At 39.0% G+C, this 24,707-nt stretch overlaps 1 long non-coding RNA gene across 1 annotated transcript in view; it reads right to left on the bottom strand.

The window, feature by feature from the left end:
- Nucleotides 1-24,707, bottom strand: part of LOC129659104 (uncharacterized) — a 77,431-nt gene that overhangs the window by 20,259 nt on the left and 32,465 nt on the right. The window contains exon 2 of the long non-coding RNA XR_008717794.1: nucleotides 598-653. This is a non-coding gene — a long non-coding RNA (uncharacterized LOC129659104). The remainder of the gene's footprint in view (nucleotides 1-597; nucleotides 654-24,707) is intronic.

The following is a 24,707-nucleotide window of genomic DNA, read 5'->3' as shown; positions in this document are numbered from 1 at the left end:
GAAATGAAAACATGTTCTGTTTATAAAAAGCTGAGGTGAAGAATAGACAGGAAAAAATAAAGAGTGAATTTCAATAACTGCTGAACAAAGCTTTCTCATTTTGTCCAAAAAACTGATTAAATGCCTATGGAAGAAAGATTCTAATTCTAAGCCCATCTTTAACCTGAGTAACTTTGGGGGAAAGTCATTGATTTATTCATAAAACAAATATGTATGTATTTGGCACCTACTATGTGTCAGGCACAAATTTAATCTTGAAGATAAAGCCATGCAGAAGACGAAGAGAATCCTTTCCTTTATAGAATTGGGGTTCATAGCCAGATACAGACAGAGCAACAGTAGGATAGTGTGGTAAGGGCTGATGGAGAAAGTACAGGCATTTTCTGGGAGCACTTAGGAGGGGTTTTACCTTAATTTCAGTAGGAGTCAGAATAGTGAGATGACTAGAAGGGAAACACCTCAGAGGCGAAAGCAACAGCTCCTTAGAGGCCTAAGGTAGAGATCTTGGCAAAACCGGCTGGAATTGTTGATAAGTGATAGGTGGGGAGCAAAGGAGCAGCTAGAGTGTTAAACAAGGTAAAACAATTAAGTCTTTACCTTGGGGAGGATGAGTCATTGGTCACATCTGCATTTTAGAAAGATCACTCTTAGTACTGTGGAAAAAAAAAAAAGGATTGATGAGAGGTTTGAAGCGATTAGACCAGGTGATTTTTAAGATTTTTTCCCACCTCAAACATTCTATGATTTAAGGAAATTGTAATCACCAGATAGTTCAAAATAGCCACAGATTATAATAAGGACTAACATTTACTATATCCCTTCTGAAAGTCAGGACCTATTTAAGCATTTTATATCAATCAGTAAATTAAAATCCCACAACAATGCTATGATATATGTTCTATTATTATTTTCATTGTCTTACTTTATAGAAAAAGAAACTGAGATGCAGTGAGGATCCTTGGTTAAGTGGCAAATCTAGATTTGCATTAGATTTCAGTGCCCAGACTTTACCTTGGGATGAACATATACTAACTACTCCACTTCCCATTATTCAGAAATCTCATGTCCTGGGAATTTCCTGGTGGTCTAGTGGTTAGGACACTGCACTTTTATTGAGAAGGGCCCAGGGTTGATCACACCTGTTCAGGGAACTAAAATCCCACCTGTCTTGTGGTGCGGCTAAAAAAAAGAAAAGAAAGAAAGAATTCTCATATCCTACAGGAAGCATTTCTCAGGTGAAATGAGAATCTCTCTTTGTGACCAAGAGTGACAAATCTATAATCTGTACCTAAAGTTGGGACGCACTCAAAAGAGAAAGCAGGACGGTAACCAAGCTGATTTTCTCAACGTCTGGACTCAGAGATCAACTTTGTTTTGTCATAAATAAAAAGGTTTCTAGCTTTCATAAAATCTTTTCCCCAATCCTACCATCATCACACTTAAACTGGTTAATCAAATGCCTTCTCTTTTTTAAGCAATAAATTGGAGGGAAAAAGTGTAAGAAGCAGCATAAGCCTATGATCATATCCTTTAAAAATAATTAAAGACATTCTTTAGCTAGAGTAATTATTCCTGTTTTTCAACTGAATTAAAAGTGGCTTGAGTTTAAAAAATGAATTAAATGCACAACAGATGGGAAATCACTTTGATATTCCAGGTTTGGTAGTTGAAAGTGTTGCAGATCTTGTCTAAAATTACTATTAATAACAGTTTAAGGAAACTGGTAGTTTTTAAGCAGCTTAATGGTTGAAGAAAATAAACTTTTCATTTTGTGATTTCCAGAGAAGATGGTCCCTTCAAAATGGGAGTGACTAATATACTAATATTGTTATTATTGTTCAGTTGCTAATATTCTAACATTGTTGTTGTTCAGTTGCTCAGTCCTGTCCCACTCTTTGCAACTCCATGGACTGCAGCATGTCAGGCTTCCCTGTCCATCATTATCTATGGGGTTTGCTCAAGCTCATGTCCACTGAGTCAGTAATGCAATCCAACTATCTCATCCTCTGCCATCCCTTCTCCTTCTGTCTTCAATCTTTCCTAGCATCAGGGTCTTTTCCATTGAGTCAGCTGTTTGCATTACGTGGCCAAAAGACTGGAGCTTCAGCTTCAGTATCAGTCCTTCCAATGAATATTCAGGGTTGATTTCCTATGGGGTTGACTGGTTTGACTACTTTCAGTCCAAGGGACTCTCAAGAGTCTTGTCCAGCACTACAATTAGGAAGCACCAGTTTTTTGGTGCTCAGTCTTCTTTATGGTTCAGCTCTCACATCCATACATGACTACTGGAAAAACTATAGTTTCGACTATATAGACCTTTGTCAGCAAAGTAATGTCTCTGCTTTTTAATACTCAGTCTAGGTTTATCATAGTTTTCCTTCCAAGGTGAAGCGTCTTTTGATTTCATGGCTGTAGTTACTGTCTGCAGTGATTCTGATGCTCAAGAAAATGAAGTCTGTCACTATTTCTATTTTTCCCCATTTATTTGCCATGAAGTGATGGGACTGAAAACCATGATCTTGGATTTTTGAATGTTGAGTTATAAGCCAGCTTTTTCACTCTCCTCTTTCACTTTCATTAAGAGGCTCTTCAGTCCCTCTTCACTTTCTGCCATTAGGGTGATATCATCTGCATATCTGTTGACATTAATCCCAGCAATCTTGATTCCAGGTTATGATTCATCCACCCTGACATTTTGCATGATTATTCTGCATAGAAGTTATATAAGCAGGGTGACAATAAACAGCCTTGATGTACTCCTTTCCCAATTTTGAACCAGTCTATTGTTCCATATTGGGTCTAACTGTTGCTTCTTGACCTGCATATAGGTTTCTCAAAAGGCAGGTAAGGTGGTCTGGTATTCACATCTGTTTAAGAATTTTCCACAGTTTATTGTGATCCACAAAGTCAAAGACTTTAGCAAAGTCAATGAAGCAGAAGTAGATGTTTTTCTAGAATTCTCTTGCTTTTCCTATGATCCAAAGGGTGTTGGCAATTTGATCTCTGGTTCCTCTGCCTTTTCTAACTCCAGCTTGTACACCTGGAAGTATTTGCATGTACCATTGAAACCTAGCTTGAAGGATTTTGAGCATTACCTTACCAGCATGAGAAATGAGAGCAATTGTGTGGTAGTTTAACATTACGGGGAGAAGGTGATGGCAACCCACTCCAGTACTCTTGCCTGGAAAATCCCATGGCTGGAGGAGCCTGGTAGGCTGCAGTCCATGGGGTCGTGAAGAGTTGGACACGACTGAGTGACTTCACTTTCACTTTTCACTTTCATGCATTGGAGAAAGCGATGGAACCCCACTCCAGTACTCTGGCCTGGAGAATCCCCGGGATGGGGGAGCCTGGTGGGCTGCCGTCTATGGGGTCGCACAGAGTCAGACACGACTGAAGCAACTTAGCAGCAGCAGCAGTTAACATTACGGAGCTCTATACAGTCAGCAAAAACAAGACTGGAGCTGACTGTGTCTCAGATCATGAACTCCTTATTAAAAAATTCAGACTTAAACTGAAGAAAGTAGGGAAAACCACTAGACCATTCAGGTATGACCTAAATCAAATCCCTTATGACTATACAGTGAAAGTGAGAAATAGATTCAAGAGATTAGATCTAATAGACAGAGTGCCTGAAGAACTATGGACAGAGGTTCGTGACATTGTACAGAAGGCAGGGATCAAGACCATCCCCAAGAAAAAGAAATGCAAAAAGGCTGAATGGTTGTCTGAAGAGGGCTTCCAAACAGCTATGAAAAGAAGAGATGCAAAAGGCAAAGGAGGAAAGGAAAGCTATACCCCTTTGAATGCAGAGTTCCAAAGAATAGCACAACAGAAAACACAGAAATACAAAGGATCATAAGAGACTACTATCAGCAATTATATGCCAATAAAATGGACAACGTGGAAGGAATGGACAAATTCTTAGAAAAGTACAACTTTCCAAAACTGGACCAGGAAGAAATAGAAAATCTTAACAGACCCATCACAAGCACGGAAATTGAAACTGTAATCAGAAATCTTCCAGCAAACAAAAGCCCAGGTCCAGACGGCTTCACAGCTGAATTCTACCAAAAATTTAGAGAAGAGCTAACACCTATCCTACTCAAACTCTTCCAGAAAATTGCAGAGGATGGTAAACTTCCAAACTCATTCTATGAGGCCACCATCACCCTAATACCAAAACCTGACAAAGAAACCACAAAAAAAAAGAAAACTACAGGCCAATATCATTGATGAACATAGATGCAAAAATCCTTAACAAAATTCTAGCAATCAGAATCCAACAACACATTAAAAAGATCATACACCATGATCAAGTGGGCTTTATCCCAGGGATGCAAGGATTCTTCAATATCCGCAAATCAATCAATGTAATACACCACATTAACAAATTGAAAAATAAAAACCATATGACTATCTCAATAGATGCAGAGAAAGCCTTTGACAAAATTCAACATCCATTTATGATAAAAAAAACTCTCCAGAAAGCAGGAATAGAAGGAACATACCTCAACATAATAAAAGCTATATATGACAAACCCACAGCAAACATTATCCTCAATGATGAAAAATTGAAAGCATTTCCCCTAAAGTCAGGAACAAGACAAGGGTGCCCACTTCCACCATTACTATTCAACATAGTTTTGGACGTTTTGGCCACAGCAATCAGAGCAGAAAAAGAAACAAAAGGAATCCAAATTGGAAAAGAAGAAGTAAAGCTCTCACTGTTTGCAGATGATATGATCCTCTACATAGAAAACCCTAAAGACTCCACCAGAAAATTACTAGAACTAATCAATGACTATAGTAAAGTTGCAGGATATAAAATCAACACAGGGAAATCCCTTGCATTCCTATACACTAGTAATGAGAAAATAGAAAGAGAAATTAAGGAAACAATTCCATTCACCATTGCAATGGAAAGAATAAAATACTTAGGAATATATCTACCTAAAGAAACTAAAGACCTATATATAGAAAACTATAAAACACTGGTGAAAGAAATCAAAGAGGACACTCATAGATGGAGAAATATACCATGTTCATGGATTGGAAGAATCAATATAGTGAAAATGAGTATACTTCCCAAAGCTATTTATAGATTCAGTGCAATCCCTATCAAGCTACCAATGGTATTCTTCACAGAGCTAGAACAAATAATTTCACAATTTGTATGGAAATATAAAAAACCTCGAATAGCCAAAGCAATCTTGAGAAAGAAGAATGGAACTGGAGGAATCAACCTGCCTGACTTCAGGCTCTACTACAAAGCCACAGTCATCAAGACAGTATGGTACTGGCACAAAGACAGAAATATAGATCAATGGAACAAAATAGAAAGCCCAGAGATAAATCCATGCACAAATGGACACCTTATCTTTGACAAAGGAGGCAAGAATATACAATGGATTAAAGACAATCTCTTTAACAAGTGGTGCTTGGAAAACTGGTCAACCACTTGTAAAAGAATGAAACTAGAACACTTTCTAACACCATAGACAAAAATAAACTCAAAATGGATTAAAGATCTCAACGTAAGACCAGAAACTATAAAACTCCTAGAGGAGAACATAGGCAAAACACTCTCCGACATACATCACAGCAGGATCCTCTATGACCCACCTCCCAGAATATTGGAAATAAAAGCAAAAATAAATGGGACCTAATTAAACTTAAAAGCTTCTGCACAACAAAGGAAACTATAAGCAAGGTGAAAAGACAGCCTTCAGAATGGGAGAAGATAATAGCAAATGAAGCAACTGACAAACAACTAATCTCGAAAATATACAAGCAACTCCTACAGCTCAACTCCAGAAAAATAAATGACCCAATCAAAAAATGGGCCAAAGAACTAAACAGACATTTCTCCAAAGAAGACATACAGATGGGTAACAAACACATGAAAAGATGCTCAACATCACTCATTATCAGAGAAATGCAAATCAAAACCACTATGAGGTACCATTTCACGCCAGTCAGAATGGCTGCGATCCAAAAGTCTACAAGCAATAAATGCTGGAGAGGGTGTGGAGAAAAGGGAACCCTCTTACACTGTTGGTGGGAATGCAAACTAGTACAGCCACTATGGAGAACAGTGTGGAGATTCCTTAAAAAACTGGAAATAGAACTGCCTTATGATCCAGCAATCCCACTGCTGGGCATACACACTGAGGAAACCAGAATTGAAAGAGACACGTGTACCCCAATGTTCATCACAGCACTGTTTATAATAGCCAGGACATGGAAGCAACCTAGATGTCCATCAGCAGATGAATGGATAAGAAAGCTGTGGTACATATACATAATGGAGTATTACTCAGCCATTAAAAAGAATACATTTGAATCAGTTCTAATGAGGTGGATGAAACTGGAGGCTGTTATACAGAGTGAAGTGAGCCAGAAAAAAAACACCAATACAGTATACTAATGCATATATATGGAATTTAGAAAGATGGTAACAATAACCCTGTATACGAGATAGCAAAAGAGACACTGATGTATAGAACAGTCTTTTGGACTCTGTTGGAGAGGGAGAGGGTGGGATGATTTGGGAGAATGGCATTGAAACATGTATAATATCATATATGAAACGAGTTGCCAGTCCAGGTTTGATGCACGATACTGGATGCTTGGGGCTGGTGCACTGGGACGACCCAGAGGGATGGTATGGGGAGGGAGAACGGAGGAGGGTTCAGGATGGGGAACACATGTATACCTGTGGTGGATTCATTTTGATATATGGCAAAACAATATTGTAAAGTTAAAAAACAAAATAAAATTAAATTTAAAAAAATATACTCCAATTTTATATTGGAGTATATATACACCAATTAAAAATTAATTAATTAAAAAAACAACAAAGAATAGCAGGAGAGATAAGAAAGCCTTCCTCAGTGATCAGTGCAAAGAAATAGAGGAAAATAATACAATGGGAAAGACTAGAGATCACCTCAAGAAAATTAGAGATACCAAAGGAATATTTCATGCAAAGATGGGCACAATAAAGGACAGAAATGGTATGGACCTAACAGAAGTGGAAGACATTAAGAAGAGGTGCCAAGAATACACAGAAGAACTATACAAAAAAGGTCTTCACGACCCAGATAATCATGATGGTGTGATCACTTACCTAGAGCCAGACATCTTGGAATGGGAAGTCAATGGGCCTTAGGAAGCATCACTACGAACAAAGCTACTGGAAGTGATGCACTTCCAATTGAGCTATTTCAAATTCTAAAAGATGAGTGCTGTGAAAGTGCTGCACTCAATATGTCAGCAAATTTGGAAAAGTCAGCAGTGGCCACAGGACTGGAAAAGGTCACTTTTCATTCCAATCCCAAAGAAAGGCAATGCCAAAGAATGCTCAAACTACGGCACAATTGCTCTCATCTCACATGCTAGCAAAGTAATGCTCAAAATTCTCCAAGCCAGGCCTCAACAGTACGAGAACCATGAACTTCCAGATGTTCAAGCTGGATTTAGAAAAGGCAGAGGAAATGTTGGCAGATCAAATTGCCAATATACACTGGATCATCAAAAAAGCAAGAGAGTTCCAGAAAAACATCTATTTCTGCTTTATTGTCCATGCCAAAGCCTTTGACTATGTGGATCACAATAAACTGTGGAAAATTCTGAAAGAGATGGGTATACCAGACCACCTGACCTGCCTCCTGAGAAATCTGTATGCAGGTCAAGAAGCAACAGTTAAAACTGGACATGGAAAAACAGACTGGTTCCAAATCGGGAGAGGAGTACATCAAGGCTATATATTGTCTCCCTGCTTATTTAACTTACATGCAGAATGCATCATGAGAAATGCTGGGCTGGAAGAAGCACAAGCTGGAATCAAGATTGCGAGGAGAAATATCAATAACCTCAGATATGCAGATGACACCACCCTTATGGCAGAAAGTGAAGAAGAACTAAAGAGCCTCTTGAACTAAAGACAGTGAAAATTTTGTCTTAAAAATTAACACTCAGAAAACTAAGATCATGGCATCTGGTCCCATTACTTCATGGCAAACAGATGAAGAAATAGTAACAGACTTTACTTTTTGGGGCTCCAAAATCACTGCAGATGGTGAATGCAGCCATGAAGTTAAAAGATGCTAGCTCCTTGGAAAAAAAATTATGACCAACCTACACAGCTTTTTAAAAAGCAGAGACAGTACTTTGCCAACGAAGATCCAACTAATCAAAGCTATGGTTTTTCCAGTAGCTGTGTATGGATGTGAGAGTTGGAGTATAAAGAATGCTGAGCGCCAAAAAATTGACGCTTTTGAACTGTGGTGTTGGAGAAGACTCTCAAGAGTCCCTTGGACTACAAGGAGATCCAACCAGTCCATCCTAAAGGAAATCAGTCCTGAATATTCATTGGAAGAACCGACGCTGAAGCTGAAACTCTAATAATTTGGCCACCTGATGCGAAGAGCTGACTCATTTGAAAAGACCCTGATGCTGGGAAAGATTGAAGGGAGGAGAAGGGGACAACAGAGGATGAGATGGTTGGATGGCATCACCAACTCAATGGACATGAGTTTGAGTAAACTCTGGGAGTTTGTGATGGCAGGGAGGCCTGGCATGCTGCAGTCCCTGGGACCGCAAAGAGTCGGATACGACTGAGGGACTGAACTGAACTCGAATATTCTTTGACATTGCCCTTCTTTGCAATTGGAATAAAAACCTACCTTTTCCAATCCTGTGGTCATTCCTGAGTTTTTCTAATTTGCTAGCATATTAAATGCATTTTACAGATGAGAAGAGTGAGATACAGATCAATCAGGTAACATGAACAAAGTCAAATGACTTGTAAATCGCTAAGGTAGGATTTGAATCTAGTGAGTCTGGCTCCAGAATTGTGACACTTTATTGCCTCCAAGGAAAAATCTCTTGAGGAGAGCATCCTTCCAAAATACAACTACAAAGCCCCAAGAGGAGAACATCTAATGCTTCATCCCTTTCTTCTTGCTTTAAAACTAGACATGATACCTGGAGGTGCAGTGGTCATTATGCCATCATGAGGAGTCAAGAAAGCATGAATTAATGATGGAGAGAATTCAGTGATCTAGACCTTTCCACTGAGCACCACTGAACCAATGGCCATAATAACCTGCCTCTGGATTTTATATTATGTAAGAAAACAAAAATCCTGTATGTTTATAATTGGACTTGCTATATATTGCAGCCAAGCACCTTTCTAATCAGTGCACTTGTGTACTATTCTATGACAGCACTTTTCAAATGCCTGCAATCATTTGGGCCCTCATCTCCCTCCCTTTATAAGACTGGGTGTTCCTTAATGGCAGGAGAAGTCCAGTCTAATAATTAGTTCTTCTCAGGGATGGCTGCCAGTGACCCCCCCCCCCACCACCACTCTTGGATTAAATGCCCTGAGTCCTACAGCTCTCCACGAACTCAATCCTGCTAACAAAAGTGAGCCTGAAAGCTAATCCTTCACCAGTTCAATCTTAAAATGACTGCAACACTGATGACATCTTAACTAAAGCCTTGTGAGAGATGCTGACTGAGCCAGAGAACCCAGCTAAGCTGTGCCCAAACTCCTGACCTGCAGGAACTATTGTTTAATAAATATTGTTTATACTACTAACTTTGGGAGTAATTTTCTATAAAGTGATAGGTAACTAATGCAGTGTCCAATAAATATTCAATTAATAAAGCAATAAGCATTCGTTGAGCTGAAAAAAAAATGGGTAACAAGTGGAAATACAGGAAATATTAGCGAAGAATTCCTCCACAGAGAAGGTGATAACTGAGCTGAAGTTTGAAGGGTGAACAAAGGGGAATGGAATGTATCTAACAGAGGGATTGATGTGTAAAGGGCAGAGAGAATGTAAGGAGATTTGAGTTAGGAAACTTTCTAGTAGAGCCTTTAGAATGGAGGGCAGGATGTCTGTGGGAAAGAGCTGAAGATAGAGGTGAAAGCTTTAGTAAGAGGAACACTCGGAGGCTTTGTATGCTGTGCAAAGATGAGAGCTTTGTTTTCTAGACAATGGGGAGCAGTGAAGGCTTTCCAATAGGGAAGATGCTTTAGATGGTAGTTATGGAGGGTGATGGAGTGGGAGTAGTTGTGGGGATGACTGGAAGGAGGCTGGCTCCTTTCAGAGCAATGCAACTCCATTTGAGAGAGGGATATAGAGGATAGGATCTAAGGTGACTTGTAGGTCCTGTAGGTATACTTCACTGAGAGAGGTCTCTGCTAAGCTGTAGACTTAAATGAAGGCATTATCAACACAGAGGTGGTAGGTGAGGGATGATGGACATTTAACATACACATACCCTGTGGCAGATCTGAGATTCTCTTATGGTTTCATATTTATTTCTTACAAGGACTTGGTGAGTTGTGCATGATTCACTCCATTTTACAGAGGACAAGGAAACTGAAGTTCAGAGAAGTCAAATAACTTGCTCAAGAAAGTGAAAAAAAAAGTGAAAGTGTTAAGTCACTCAGTTGTATCTGATTCTTTGCAACCCCATGGACTATAGCCCACCAGGCCTTCTGTCCATGGGATTTTCCAGGCAAGAATACTGGAGTGGGTAGTCGCTCCCTTCTCCAGGAGATCTTTCTGACCCAGGGATTGAACTCAAGTCTTCTGCATTTCAGGCAGAATTTTATCATTTGAGCCACCAAGGAAGCCCAGCTAATAAGCCCAGCTAATAAAGAATCAATGTTCCCACCCACATGACTGTCTCAGAGGCCCAGATTATTTCCACTTCCCGTAGCGCTCTAGGAGACTGACAAAGTGACAGGAACAAGAGGGGAATTTGGGGAAAGAATGGTATTGAAGAGGTGGATGAAGAAGAGGAACCTGCTAAGTGGACCACAAATAGGTAGTCCAAAGCAGGGGAGATTTGAAAGGGTGGTGTCACGAAGGCAGTGGTAAGAGAGAGATTCAAGACGAGGACACTGTCAACAGGATTAATGCAGTACTGAGATGAACGACAGGAAAGCAATTATTATCGGTCTTAAAAGGACAATCTCAATAGCTTGGTGCCAGATTGCTCGTGCCTTAGGGAAGACTTAGATAAACAATCGGGGCAATGAATGCAGACAAAAATCTGGCTATAAAGAAAAGGAGAAATATTAAAAAATGTGGACAGGGAACTCAGGGTTCAGGTAATATTTTGCTTGTTTACAGGAAGAGTTTAGACATCGGGAGTTGATCATATTCTGTGCTCAGAAAGACCTAGTGGTTAGGAAGAGGACTGGTGGTTACAGGAGAGGGAGATTATTGATAGAATCAAGTTTGTCAGCTGACACAAGAAATTTCAGTCTGGAGAGAGATGACAGCCTCCACCTTGGTCTCCAAATTTAGTCTCCCCTTCATGTGACCTGGAATGATTCTTCCTCTGCTGTCTTGAAGTGATCTACTTGGTTCCATTATTTTTTATGTCTGCTCTTGAAAACAGTTTGACATCTTTAACAACTAATTCAAAATTCTGCCCCTGAGGGGCAGCACCAGACTACAAAAATAAGTTCTAACAAGATTTCTGGGTCTACCATAAATGTTCTGTGTGACCCTTGTTTCTTAGTTTTTGCTCTGTCTTATCTCCTTAGATCCCTAAAATATTGTAAGGATTCAAGAGATCACTGTGTTCTTCTATCTGGTTAGTACTGAACACAGTTTTGTGCACACAATGGATGTGTAATAAACACGCTGATTTGCATCTGCTTGATTCTGAGAAAATCAGGTCCATATAAGCCTTTTAAGGAAGACCCCTGCAGTCCATAGGCTAGAGGTGAGGTCATAAATCTATATCTAAGCAGCCTTTGTTATTTTTCTTATTAGGTAAAATTGTAATAGCAACAGTTAAATAGACTGTGATTTAGAGGTTAAACTAGAAACTGCTGGCTCCCTTCTCCTTCAGACCATCAAGATGCCCTTTCCTTAGCATGTAGGGGCAGAGTAATTGTGAATTCTATATGTATCAGTAAGTTGCTTGCAAGCAGCCATTACCAAAACGAACGAATTGAATAATAGCATTACAATGGCTAGTTCATGTAGAAATTTGACCCAGAGACAAACCCACTAACATGTTTCTGCTTGTTTCTAATTTTAGAATTCTATCAGATTAGGGCAAAACTGAGTCAAATTATCATTCCGTTCCACATAAACTGACATTAAGAAGCTGTTCTTTTTCATTTCTACCTGGAAACCTATTTCATCCAGCATTTAAACTAAATGCAATATAATAGGCATATGGTTGGTACATGCAGGATGATTAAGCTAGTTTGTAGATGCAGAACAAGTTCACATCTAGAAGAAAGGAAGACATATTCAGTTCTTCATCCGGGCATGTTTCAGTGTCATGGTTGATATGTTCTACTCTACGTAAGGTTGCTTTGATATTGTACAGCCACTCCAAATTACATCTCTACATATGGATGAAATCTCAGCCCACCGCAGTATCTCTGTGGTCTTCAGTCGCAGTGAACGTGAAAATCACAGCATGAAGAAGTCAGAACGTTTCCCATTCCACTCAGACTCAGAATTGAGTTAAACAGCAGTGACATCCCTATTGCACTGGCTACGAATATACACTATGGCTGCATCACTAACATTGTATTTTGCTTGTGTCATTCAGTAGACAGTCTGGTGGTCAAGTCTGATTTGGAGCCCAAGAATAGGAGAATCAGGAGTGAAGGATTGTGTTTTTGAAGTCCTGAAGCACTCCCTAGCTTTGTTGTGAATTTTCATCACTAGAGTGTTAGGAGGCCATGTGCCTGAGGGGGCTGTCTGTCAGCAGAGGCATAAAGCAGTGTTCTTGGCTGCATGTGATCAATAAATATCCATTGGCCCTTCTGTGAATAGCAGAGTTGGTGACCTCAGTGTCACAGAAAATTTCTAATTTGGATAATTACATTCTGCTTCTCTCTATTGCTCCTGTAGCCTAAATAGAAAATGGAATTCTTCATTTTCGTTTGTCAACTGCTGCTTAACTCACACTGCTGTGAGGTGTCGCTGTGAGCTGTTAAACATCTGCTGTGCCCTACTTCGGAGGTGGTTGCATTTTAATTGAATTTCACTTTAATTGACTTGAACACACTATATAGGTAGTAAATCTGTTTGCAAAATGCTTTCAAGTCTACTCAGATAGAAAGATTCCCATGAATATTAAAACACAATAATTAGCTTCATGAAAGATATTTGGAGATTCATTTTTCTTAAAAGATATTTTGTGAAGGAAAGTCTATTATTGAGTATTTTTCATGAATGTACAATAAAATAAAAATTATTTTTCTTTATAAAGCTAAGAGTGTGCAATTAAAAAATTAATCAGTGGGTAGCTCCTCAATACCTGCTTAGCACAGGACTAGGTTCTTGTAAAGAAGTGCTAAACAGATCCAAGAATAGTTTCCACTAGAGGTCAGGCCTATCTCACCAAAGCAAGCACTGGGAATCCCAAAATATAGAGGGAGGGGAGGAGAGCAGAGACTATATGCTCTGCCCCCATCACCAACCACCTCTCCTTCCAATCTCCCATCAATAACAAAACCCTTAGTTTTAAAGCTCTATGGAAGATCCCTTGAAATGCGAATTTATGTCTTGAAAGGACTACTAAACAATCAAATATTCTTACAAGTTTTTTTTTTCTTCTCAACATTTAATGAGAGCCCACTATGTACCAGAAACCTTACCTACAGTATTGTGATCACCACTGGGTGGGTGAAAATATTCTGAGAGGTGTGTTAAATGGCCAAAGTTGCATGGTTAATAAATAACAGAAATAGCATTCAACTCCTTTGGCAAGTTGTTGCCGTTTCTACCTCCCCAGCTGGCCTCCCTGCTGATGAATTAGATATGGCCCTTGTCCCACAGGCTGAGGGAAAAGCAGACCTGTGCATAACTACCATACAATGTCATGGGAACTACCACAGAGAAGTATACATTCTGGTACCTGAACTCAGAGGAGGGAATTACTAACCCTGACGTGGAGGGGGAAGGGTGGAGCAGGGCCAGAAAATGTTTTCATAGAAGAGGTAAAATTTTAGACTGGGTCTTGAAGGACAAAAAGGGGGTGAGTTCCAGAGCACAGGTTGATTAAGTGAAAAGTTCTTGGGCTTTAGAATCAAGAAGACTAGAGTCTGAATCCTGGTTTTAGCTCAAACATTCCATGAACTCGAGCAAGCTTTTTAAATTTTTTCTAAACCTGATCTTTCTCATTTTCAAAATTGGAAAAACAGCTAAATTCTAGGAGTACAGGAGGAAGACATAGATAGTACAATGCCTAGAACATAGTGGACATGCAGTGATAACCATTTATCTTCTTCTTTCTCATGCAGAGAGAGTGACATGCACCAAAACAGGCTGATGTGAGAACCAGAAATTTGGTGTGGCTCCAGCAGAAAAAGGGTGAGGTATCTTGGTGGGAAACAAGGTTTATACAGATTCTGAAAGACCTTAGGTATCCTTAAGGAGTTTGGATTTTATCCTATAGGAAGTTGGGAGGCTTCAGTCATTTTGAAGCCAAAAAATGTCATGATCAGATTTCTGTCTCAAAAAAACTCTGATTTTCAGTGTGAAAATTGAACACTAGAGTGATAAGGAGGCCAGTTAGGAGTCTGTTACAATGCAACAACTTACAAGATTTGAGACCCAAAATCCATATACTGAAAGTAAAGATAGAGAGTGACAGTAAATGCAATTGATGGAAATTTTTGACTGAAAAACATTAAAGCTAACTTGGAAATTTTAATTAATGGGTTTCTGTACACAGTTGCTACTAACCAGTTCAGGGGAATGAACATGTTTTTGGAGAAAGGATTATTAATATTATTTATACAATAGAATTTGAGACATGTAGCACATACCAGTATACATTTCCAATGTAGTTAGAAGTTTGGCCCGATGCTCAGGATAGCGGTATGAACATGATTGTTAATGTTATGTAGGTGGAAGCTGAAGTCACGAGATCAGGCAAAATCATCCTGGGGGAGCAGACAAAGCACTAAGAGAGGAGATCCATGGGAGGAACCAGGGGAGAACATATGTCTTATGGAAGCAGGTTATTACTGCCATTGGTTCAGTGACCTCTTATTGAGGTAAGAAAAAAGCTTGCCTGATGAATTTTAGGAAGCCTTGAGGGTTGGGTAAGGGTTAGGGGAAGAGGGTGAAGGTTAGCTAAGGGGAATCATCAAGGCAGGAAACCTAAAATGAGTTTAGCATAGATTAACTGATCCCATTAGCTGTCAGGGCCTTGGAAAGCAGAGATCATTCATGCACAGAGGGAAAGTTATTTAGAACAATTTTCTCAAAGAGCAGTAGATAAGACATTGGCCAACAGAAAGAAACTTCAGCTGAACCCTATAAGGACACTTTGCCCTTGGGAAGGTGGAGAGGGTGATAGGAAGGAGATTTCAAAGAGGAGATGATACAAATGTTCTTAGAATGAGTGAATCTTGAGTTCAATAGGAACTTGGAGGCCATCAAGTCATTCAGAGAAGCATGGAAACACTTATTATGAGCTTAGTATGTATAACCTAACAATAATTCTCAAGTGAATGTGTTTTTTTCTTCTGCTTTCCTAGATATTTAACCTTCATTTCTTTGAGCCTGGGTATCCCAATGTGGGTAAAAGAATATGTCTGAGAAATTAGGAACTTTGAAGAAAGAATGCAGAGTGAGGATATGGTAACATTGTGAGATTCAGCTTCTGACATGCAAAATAGGATCAGACAACAAGACTATAGCTTTGCTAATCCAATTTTTGTCTTGAAAGAGAATTTCCTAAATCCCCTCATTCCGTATATTGACAAATTTACTACTGAGCTTGGGCGACAAAGTTCAAGATGGTGTTATACCATCTTGTAAGTGACATACTGTATCTTCCAACAGACCACAAGGTAAGGTGAAGGATGTGGCAGAGATACTGGTCTTCTCAAAAAGTGAAAGAAGAGACAAGATAGTGTCTATCAGGCATCCCTGTTGAGTCCTGACCTACTATGAATTATGCATTGTGGAAATAAAACTTTTGTTTAAAAAAGCGTTATTATGAGTGAAGTACAGTGATATTTTCTGTTCAGTTCAGTCGCTCAGTTGTGTCTGACTCTTTGAGAGCCCATGGACTGCAGCACACCAGATTTCCCTATCCATCACCAACTCCCAGAGCTTGCTGTTCAGTTCTACTTTATATGATTTTATTTTAAAAAAATCTTAGACACAATCTACTAAATTGATTTTATAACCTAAAATGGATTTTGATCAATAGTTTCAAAAATATTTAAGATTTTTAATGAAAAATTATATATTCTTTATTTTCAATATGATGGAGAAGTTTTACTGTGTTCTAACATCTTTGGAAAACATTGAAATGTCAAAGAAGTTGATGAGGAAGACAAAGAAGAAGTGAACTTAGAAATTAATGGAAAACAATGTCTTTAGATAAAGAGCCTCCAAGAGCCCTCTGTATCCTAAACTAGAAGTCTTTTTTCTTAATATTTATTTTATTTATTTATTTAGCTGTGCTAGGTCTTAGTTGTGGCATTCAGGATCTTCAGTCTTCCTTGAGGCCTATGTGATCTTTATTTGAGGCAAGCAAACTTTTAGTTTTGATGTGTGCGATCTAGTTCTTAAGCCAGGGATAGAAACTGGGTCCCTGTATCGGGAATGTGGAGTCTTACCCACTGGATACCAGGGAAGTCCCTAAACCAAAAGTCTTAATGTTAATAATATAGGGTTGGGGCTGAAGACTTTGAAAGACAAGGAAGTACAGGACAAAAGAGGGGAAAAGAGAAGGTTTGAGGGGCCACAATTGGCTCTCATCAAGGTGGTTTCCAGGAAATCCCTGGAGGAAGTCTCCCACCTAAGCCTGCCTGTGCACAATTTTCTAGAGAGAAACAAACAGGAGCCATTCCTGAGAACAGTACGATATGCAGAGTTCTCTGGAGGGGTGCCAGGTGCTTATTTGAATTGCTGATGGTGGATGATCAACATCTTTATTTGAATTGCTGATGAAGTAGGATCCAATTTTGGTGTATCAGGGGTTCAGATGTGTAAGGAAGTACCTCCAATCTTAGAAAAAAGGGATGTGACATCTAAAACACTAAATATTTGTAACTAAAATTATTTTTCATCTCATTTCCTGCCCTTACTATATTTTCTTGAAGAATCTCCACTTAACAGTCCCCAGGTCACTCACCATGTGTCTATTAGAGACTGTGAGGAGAACCGAGTAAACGGAGATTGGCCTTGGGGACAGATATTCTGAAGAGAAAATTTTTACAAGGTGAGAGGCATAGCTAAGTGAGTAGGGGTCTTTGTTTGCAAACACAAGAACAAAACCCCAAAACGAATTTAAGCAAGCAAGAAAAAAGAAACAGTGTTGTTGGGGTGACTTACGAATTCAAGTCAGCAAGTATGCAGTGAGGACAGGGCCAGAGCAGTCTGGGGACCTCAATAACAATAACCAATATGTAGTCTCTTGAAAGTGCCATCACTGGAATGGGCCAGCTCTTTGTATCAGTCTCAATTCCAGAGTCAAATTCCCAAAAGACAGTCTCTAATGACCTAATCTGGGTCACAGTCTTATCCCTTGACTAGAGAATGACAGCACATCTTGATTGTTATACTCATCAAGTCTGAATCCAGTGAAGGTGAGAAGAATAATTACACAGGGCAAAAGAGGACAAATAACAGAAGAGGGATTGAATGTTGGACTGTGGAAAATCACAGAGTCTACACCATGCAGGTATCATGCTGATAAAGAAAGCAGCCTCAGGAGACCTACTGGGCCCAGAGGGGACAGAGCAGCTGACATCCGTTCTGAGAGGCCTGGGATCTGTGCATGGCTCATGTCCAAAGCAAATGCATTTGACTGCCTGCATTCCTTTCCAGGACTGAATTTGGAATTCAAATCAAACGCTATTTGGATGGAAGAGATATGACTTTACTGGACTGTTTCAAAGAGCACATCAAAGGAGCTCTTTGTAAATAAATCATACTGCTGTGTTATATAAATCTTGAAGGGCTGTAACTGCTCTTAAATATGCAACTGGGTTAAGTTACAATTAATGGCAAATGCCAGGACATTGTTGAATACATTTTTCTCCTTTTCTTTTTATCCTTTCAAGAGGTGAAAATGTTGATTCCATGCCTATGGGAATTATGGATCAATCTTGTCTATTCTTTTGCTCATCATTTGCCATGATATTCCATATTTGAACACTTACCAAATGCAAACTGGGCTTTTTCCCATGCAATTACAGGTTTTTACTGAGAGCATTAAGTTGCTTTTAAATCAGGGGAGAGCACAGATTATTGAAAGATAAAATACTGTCCTATGATGCCACTTTCTTAAATGAATAAACTTCACATACAACTTGAGATGTATCTCTTTAGTAAATTTAAGTAACATACTACACATACCCCAGCATTCAAATCCACACATGCACGTTACTGCTGCTGCTACTGCTTCTGCTACTGCTACTTCCTAAGTACATAAGCCCATCTGATTTGTGTGATCACAAATGGACACAAAACGTCCATTTGTGATCAGCTCTTCTTTCTCCAGAGACTGGAATACCCGAGGGAAGACTGCCATTTGTAGAGCTTGAAATATACAAAATGTGTGCTCCTTGCTTCATGGTCTTCCTTTACTAAAAACTTTCAATAGTCTTCTGCTTACCACTCGATTTGTGGTCCCTGCTGCTGTTACCCAATAAGCCACAGCTTTGGCTGGAAGACAGTGCAAATTCTTAAGTAAGATCAGCAGTATCTGGTCTTAATGCTAGGTTGGAGATGCTAAACTACTTATCCAGAAGTTCCAAAGACGTTTCAAACTAAAGAAACTTTAGAGTCCAATTCCTGGACCACTTTTGAGAAAGTACAAATGCTAATACCATAGCAATAGAAACCATTTAAGTAGATCATCACCTTTTTAAATCTATGGATGCCAAACCTAGCTGGGAAAGAGAAAAACCCTGAGGGATAGTGAGGGATCTGAGAAGGTCATCTGCTTTAAGTGGAATTAGACATGTCAACAAATCATTTGTTCATTCCAATTTGATCACTAGGCAATTCCTACCTTCTGACAGAATTTCAATTTCACCAAAACTGGACTTGTGTATTTATATAATGGATTTCATGTTTTTAGTTGCAATATCCTTGAAAATATGCCAATATAAAGAATGAAGATAAATACATCTATGGATGTAGCTCATCACTACCATTCTAGGGAAGGATATTCTTAGAGATATTTGCTCAAAATGTCTAAGCAGAAGGATTTTGTGAGATCTATAAAAATTCTAGCAAAGTTTTATTTCATTTTCCAAAAATGGATTAACCAAAAACAATAAGAAGTTCCTAGTTATCCCTATAGCGAAATAGTGTAGTGTACTTCAAGTTACTAGCCTTCCCCAAACATTATATGTAATAATCATGAATCCTCACTGTGCCTACAAAATCTTTCTTAATACTTTATATGGATTTATTTCCTTAGTTTTATATCTGAACAACCAACTAATTCTGCTTCCACTAATGTCAGCCTGACTGATATACCACCTCTTTAAAATGCTGTAAGTTCAGATTTGATTTTCCTAGATGAGATACTGCATTTTTCATGATGAATCAATTTGAGGGCTTGACTAATTTTTTATAAAGGAAAGACTGTTTTCATAGTTTCTGGTCTTTCTCTTTCCTGAATAAGATTGAACTTGTATGGAGAATCACCAGTGGTTTCTCATTATGTAGACAGCTACAGTAGAACCCTAGGTTATGGTTGGAAGGATCATCTTTTGATCTTCAACTTGGCTACCTGTTGAAGTAGCCATGGTCATCATTTAGTCCGGTCCAACTCTTTGCGACCCCATGGACTGCAGCACGCCAGGCTTCTCTGTCCTTCACTGTCTCCCAGAGGTTGCTCAAACTCTGGGAGTCAGCGATGCCATCCAACCATCTCATCCTCTGTTATCCCCTTCTCTTCCTGCCTTCAATCTTTCCCAGCATTGGAGTCTTTTCTAAGGAGTTGGCTCTTCACAACAGATGGCCAAAGTATTAGAGCTTCAGCTTCAGCATCAATCAATGAATATTCAGGATTGCTTTTCTTTAGGATGGACTGGTTTGATCTCCTTGCTGTCCAAGGGACTCTCAAGAGTCTTCTCTAACACCACAGTTCAAAAGCATCAATTCTTTGGTGCTTAGCCTCTTTATGGTCCAACTCTCACATCCATACATGACTACTGGAAAAACCATAGCTTTGACTATACAGATCTTTGTCAGCAAAGTAATGTCTCCGCTTTTTAATATGCTGTCTAGGTTGGTCATAGCTTTTCTTCCAAGGAGCAATGGTCTTTTTAATTTCATGGCTGCAGTCACCATCTGCAGTGATTTTGGAGCCCCCAAAAATAAAGTCTGTCACTGTTTCCATTGTCTATCCATTTATTTGCCATGAAATGATGGGACCAGATGCCATGATCTTAGTTTTCTGAATGTTGAGTTTTAACTCTCCTCTTTCATTTTCATCAAGAGGTTTTTTAGTCCCTCTTTGCTTTCTGCCATAAGGGTGGTATGATCTGCATATCTGATGTTATTGATATTTCTCCTGATAATCTTGGTTCTAGCTTGTGCTTCATCCAGCTTGGCATTTATCATGATGTACCCTGCATATAAGTTAAACAAGCAGGGTGACAATATACAGCCTTGATATACTCCTTTCCCAATTTTTAACCAGTCTGTTGTTCCCTGTCCAGTTCTAACTTCTGTGTCTTGACCTGCATACAGGTTTCTCAGGAGGCAGGTAAGGTGGTCTACTATTCCCTTCTCTTGAAGAATTTTCCGCACTTTGTTGTGATCCACCCAGTCAAAGTCTTCAGTGTAGTCAGTGAAGCAGAAATAGATGTTTTTCTGGAATTCTCTTGCTTTTTATTTAATCCAACGGATATTGGCAATTTGATTTCTGGTTCCTCTGCCTTTTCTAAATCCAGCTTGAACATCTGGGAGTCCTCGGTTCATGTACTGTGGAAGCCTAGCTTGGAGAATTTTGAGCATTACTTTGCTAGCATGTACCTGTCAGAGGGGCCAATATTTTTCTTTCTCAGCCTATCTTGTGGAGAGTCATGACTTAATTATTTCATCAGAAATTACCACTGACCTTCTGTGGGACTTGTTCTTCCATAAGACATACAGAATCAACTGTAGTCAAGTGTTGCCCACTATGCTATTGAATAATTTGTAACTTCTGAGGTTTGTGAAACAAATGTATGATTCAATACAGTTAATTGTGTTCTTAAGGGACTTACAGTCTCCCAAATTATAAAAGAAGTATGTGTTGTATGATTCCCTTTGGGATTTTCTAAAGCTTGAATGGTGACTTCAGTTTTCTCTTGGCCCTAGAGACCTTTTGTGTTGGACCTCTCTGTAGATTACAGTAACTATCAATCTAAGAATTACATAATTGGTCAAATTAATTGCTACATATGACCAAATTTGGGGATGAGGGATACTGTGTTTATTTTTCTTCCCTAAACTTTGCCTTATAGCTTTCTTGAAATTGTTGTCTTAAAAGGGATTGACCTAGACTTACTGCCCATTCTGACAAAGCTCTCCTTTATCTCAGGTACCCTAAATAAATGACTCTGGGGCCAACCTTGGATAATCTGATTCAGAAGCAGAAGAAAATAACTCCTTCATCCAAAGTAAAATCTACTTCTTCCTGCTGAGTGTGACCTGAAACTCTTTTCACAGGAATGAAAGTGTCTCATTTCACAGCTAGAAATCAAGGACAAACACCTGGAAGATTTAAACTCTGGTGTAGATGAGGTTCAATCTAACTGCAAATGCTGCTTATGAGGGTTGATTATGTAGGCCTGGGAAGGTAAAAGATGGACCAGCAACAGTGAGAATGGGAGGTTGTTATGAGGAGAAAGGGACAGTAAAAGAGAAACTCCAGCAGAAATGCCGCCTGGCAGTAGGGGTTCAGAAGCCTGAGGGAGTGACTAGCATAGTTTTGCCCTAGCGGGTAAGGTCTTAATGACAAACAGATCAGGGGAAGTCAAGAAGAGGTAAAACAGAAAGGTGATAACTTATACATGTGCATTTGCTTGGGTAAGATGTTTCTGGAAAGCTGTGACAATTGAGAGGAATGACTCCTCAACCATCAATTTTGAGGCAATATTTTAGAATGTGGAAAAATCTTGAGGCTAAGCATTTATACTCCAATCAAAGTGTTTGGAATGTTTGTAACAGAGTGTGAAATAAACCCATGATATAGTTAATCAGAGTTTCCTAAAATATGCTATATTCATGTCTCTGGGATTAAAATACTGAATGAAAATCACACTTTGAATCTCACTAACATACTTGGGAGACTCTGATATGCAAGGGATGATATAAAAGCATAGTTTTTATATTTTCAGAGACTCTCCAGTGACACAATGGGAAATCTCTATATATTTTTTAGACTATAGTGTCTCATCACTATAATGAACCACGCTGAGAAAAGTGTCAGGAAAATACTCAGAACAATGAAGCAATTTCTACCAGAAGAATTCTCTCTGGCCAGTGCCCTGTTCTGACTAAGAAAGGCAAGTATACAAAGGGAAAAGGAAAAGGAAAGGTAAATTAAAGTTTATCTGAATTTGAAATAAAAATCAAGATAAAGTTTTGGACTTTCTCTATGATAAAGCAGAGTTCAATGAGACAATAATATTAAATTAATCTTTTCCTTTTTACTTAAGACCTATGGCTTGGTGGAACACAGAAACATCGTAGACATCTAACGTATCTTGATTTTCAATGCATATTTGATGAAGATTTCCACAACAGCCTCATGGATGTGTTGTTGACATGACAGCATCATTGGTGAATTATGGAGGTTTGCACAAACACAACTGTTGCTTGTGAATGACAGGGTGTGGGTCAGTCTTCTTCCAGAGCAAATTCTGAGCAAAGCACACAATGCTACCAGTGAGACAGCATCTTCAGAAAATGTGCTAGAAGCTCTCCTTGACTTCATCTGTTCATCAATCTCAGTGACTTGAATAAACTCCCAGAAAGCAAGATTATTCCAAATTTCAGAGTGTAAAATTAGGAATGATGATTTGTTGAATAGAGTAAATACAGCAGATTCCATATTACCATTTATTATTTACAGCAGCCAGAATACTGAATTAAAACCTATAGAAAATTTAATAGAAATAAATGATATTCATGTATTTTTCATCAAAAAAAGTGTGGTTTGGAGACAGGTTGTTTTTCATGAAAACATCTCATAGAACATCATTCTATCTTAAAAATGAAGTATCAAGACCATTAGACTAGTGATTTCTTAACTTACAGAGTATTTTTTTAGTGGCACATTTTAAGAAAGACATTGATAAATAGTGAAGGATCCAGTCGTGACTGAAGCATCCTGGAGACCATACCTACTGAGGAACAATTGGAAGGTAATATGCTTCTTAGTGTTGATAAGTGAAAAGTAAGAGGTTCACTATAAAACTTTTAAAATATATTTTAAGGGTTTTCCTGGACAAGGAAAAGGATACATTTGTTTTATACTGCTACAACAACAGCAATAACAAAACCCCCAGACTGATAATGAGGCAGATTTTAAGTCCTGAGAAAATATATATTTAGTTAACTAGGAAAGTGATGTAGGTTGCCTAGCAAGGCAAGGAACTCCTTTTGCATCATGGCAAAGAGGTCCTCAGGAGACTGCCCACAGCACAGAGGCAGTAATTAAGACATGGGAGTAGGTAGAAGGAGAGATATAGACTGTGAAGGGAAGAACACCAAGGATGGAACCCTACATGGAGAGTCCCTGAAGAAGGCAATCCAGAGGAGACTGAGTAAGAGAAACTCAAGACTTAGGATACAGAGAACAGCATCATTTTTTAGAAACCAGAGGAGGAAACCAAGAAGAAATAAAATGATCACCAGCATCGAACAACTCAAGAAAGATCAAGTAAGATAAGAACTGAAGAGTAAAGTTTGGATTTAACAGACAGGGCTCTGTTGATCTTAGTGATTTCAGCCACTGTAAGAGGACAGAAGCCAAACTGTGGAGAGTTGTGGGAAGATGAATGGTGATGAAGGGGAGCAGACAGTAATAGCCGCTCTTTCCAAAATGTTCCTTGAAAAATTCCAAAGGAAGACCAAATGTTTGTTTCCCCCACACCCAAATCATATGCTAAAGCCGCAGACCTCAATGTGATGGTCTTTGGAGTTGAGGTGTTGGGAAGTAATAGGGTTAGATGAGGCCATGAGAGTAGAGACTCATCATGGGATTAATGGCCTTATAAGAAGAGGAAGATAGAGAAAGATCCCCTTCTCTCTGTCATGTGAAGACACAGAGAGAAGGCAACCATTTCAAGTCACCAGAAAGAGAGCTCTCATCAGAATCTGACCATGCTAGGACCTTGCTCTTGGACTTCTAGCTTCCAGAATTCTGAGAAAATACACTTTTGTTGCTTCAGCCACACAGTTTATGGTATTTTGTTACAGCAGCCTGAGCTGACTAATACAAGCAATATCCAAAATGAGGTTCTGGATCAAGGGACTGCTAGTTTATTTTTTTAGGATGGGCAAGGTTGATTGTATTTCCAGGCTTAGGTGAGGAAGGCAGTGAAAAAGAAAAGGTTGAGGATACAGAAAACAAAATGGATAATTAATGGAACAAAACTCCTAAGAAAGCAGTAGGAAGTGGAGCCAAGAGCATGACACAGGGATTGATCTAAAATAGGAAAAATACAT

The sequence above is a fragment of the Bubalus kerabau genome, chromosome 8 (assembly GCF_029407905.1).
Source record: "Bubalus kerabau isolate K-KA32 ecotype Philippines breed swamp buffalo chromosome 8, PCC_UOA_SB_1v2, whole genome shotgun sequence".
NCBI lineage: Eukaryota > Metazoa > Chordata > Mammalia > Artiodactyla > Bovidae > Bubalus > Bubalus kerabau.
The sequence above is the reverse complement of the archived record's forward strand: the minus strand, read 5'-3'. Positions and strand labels throughout refer to the sequence as shown.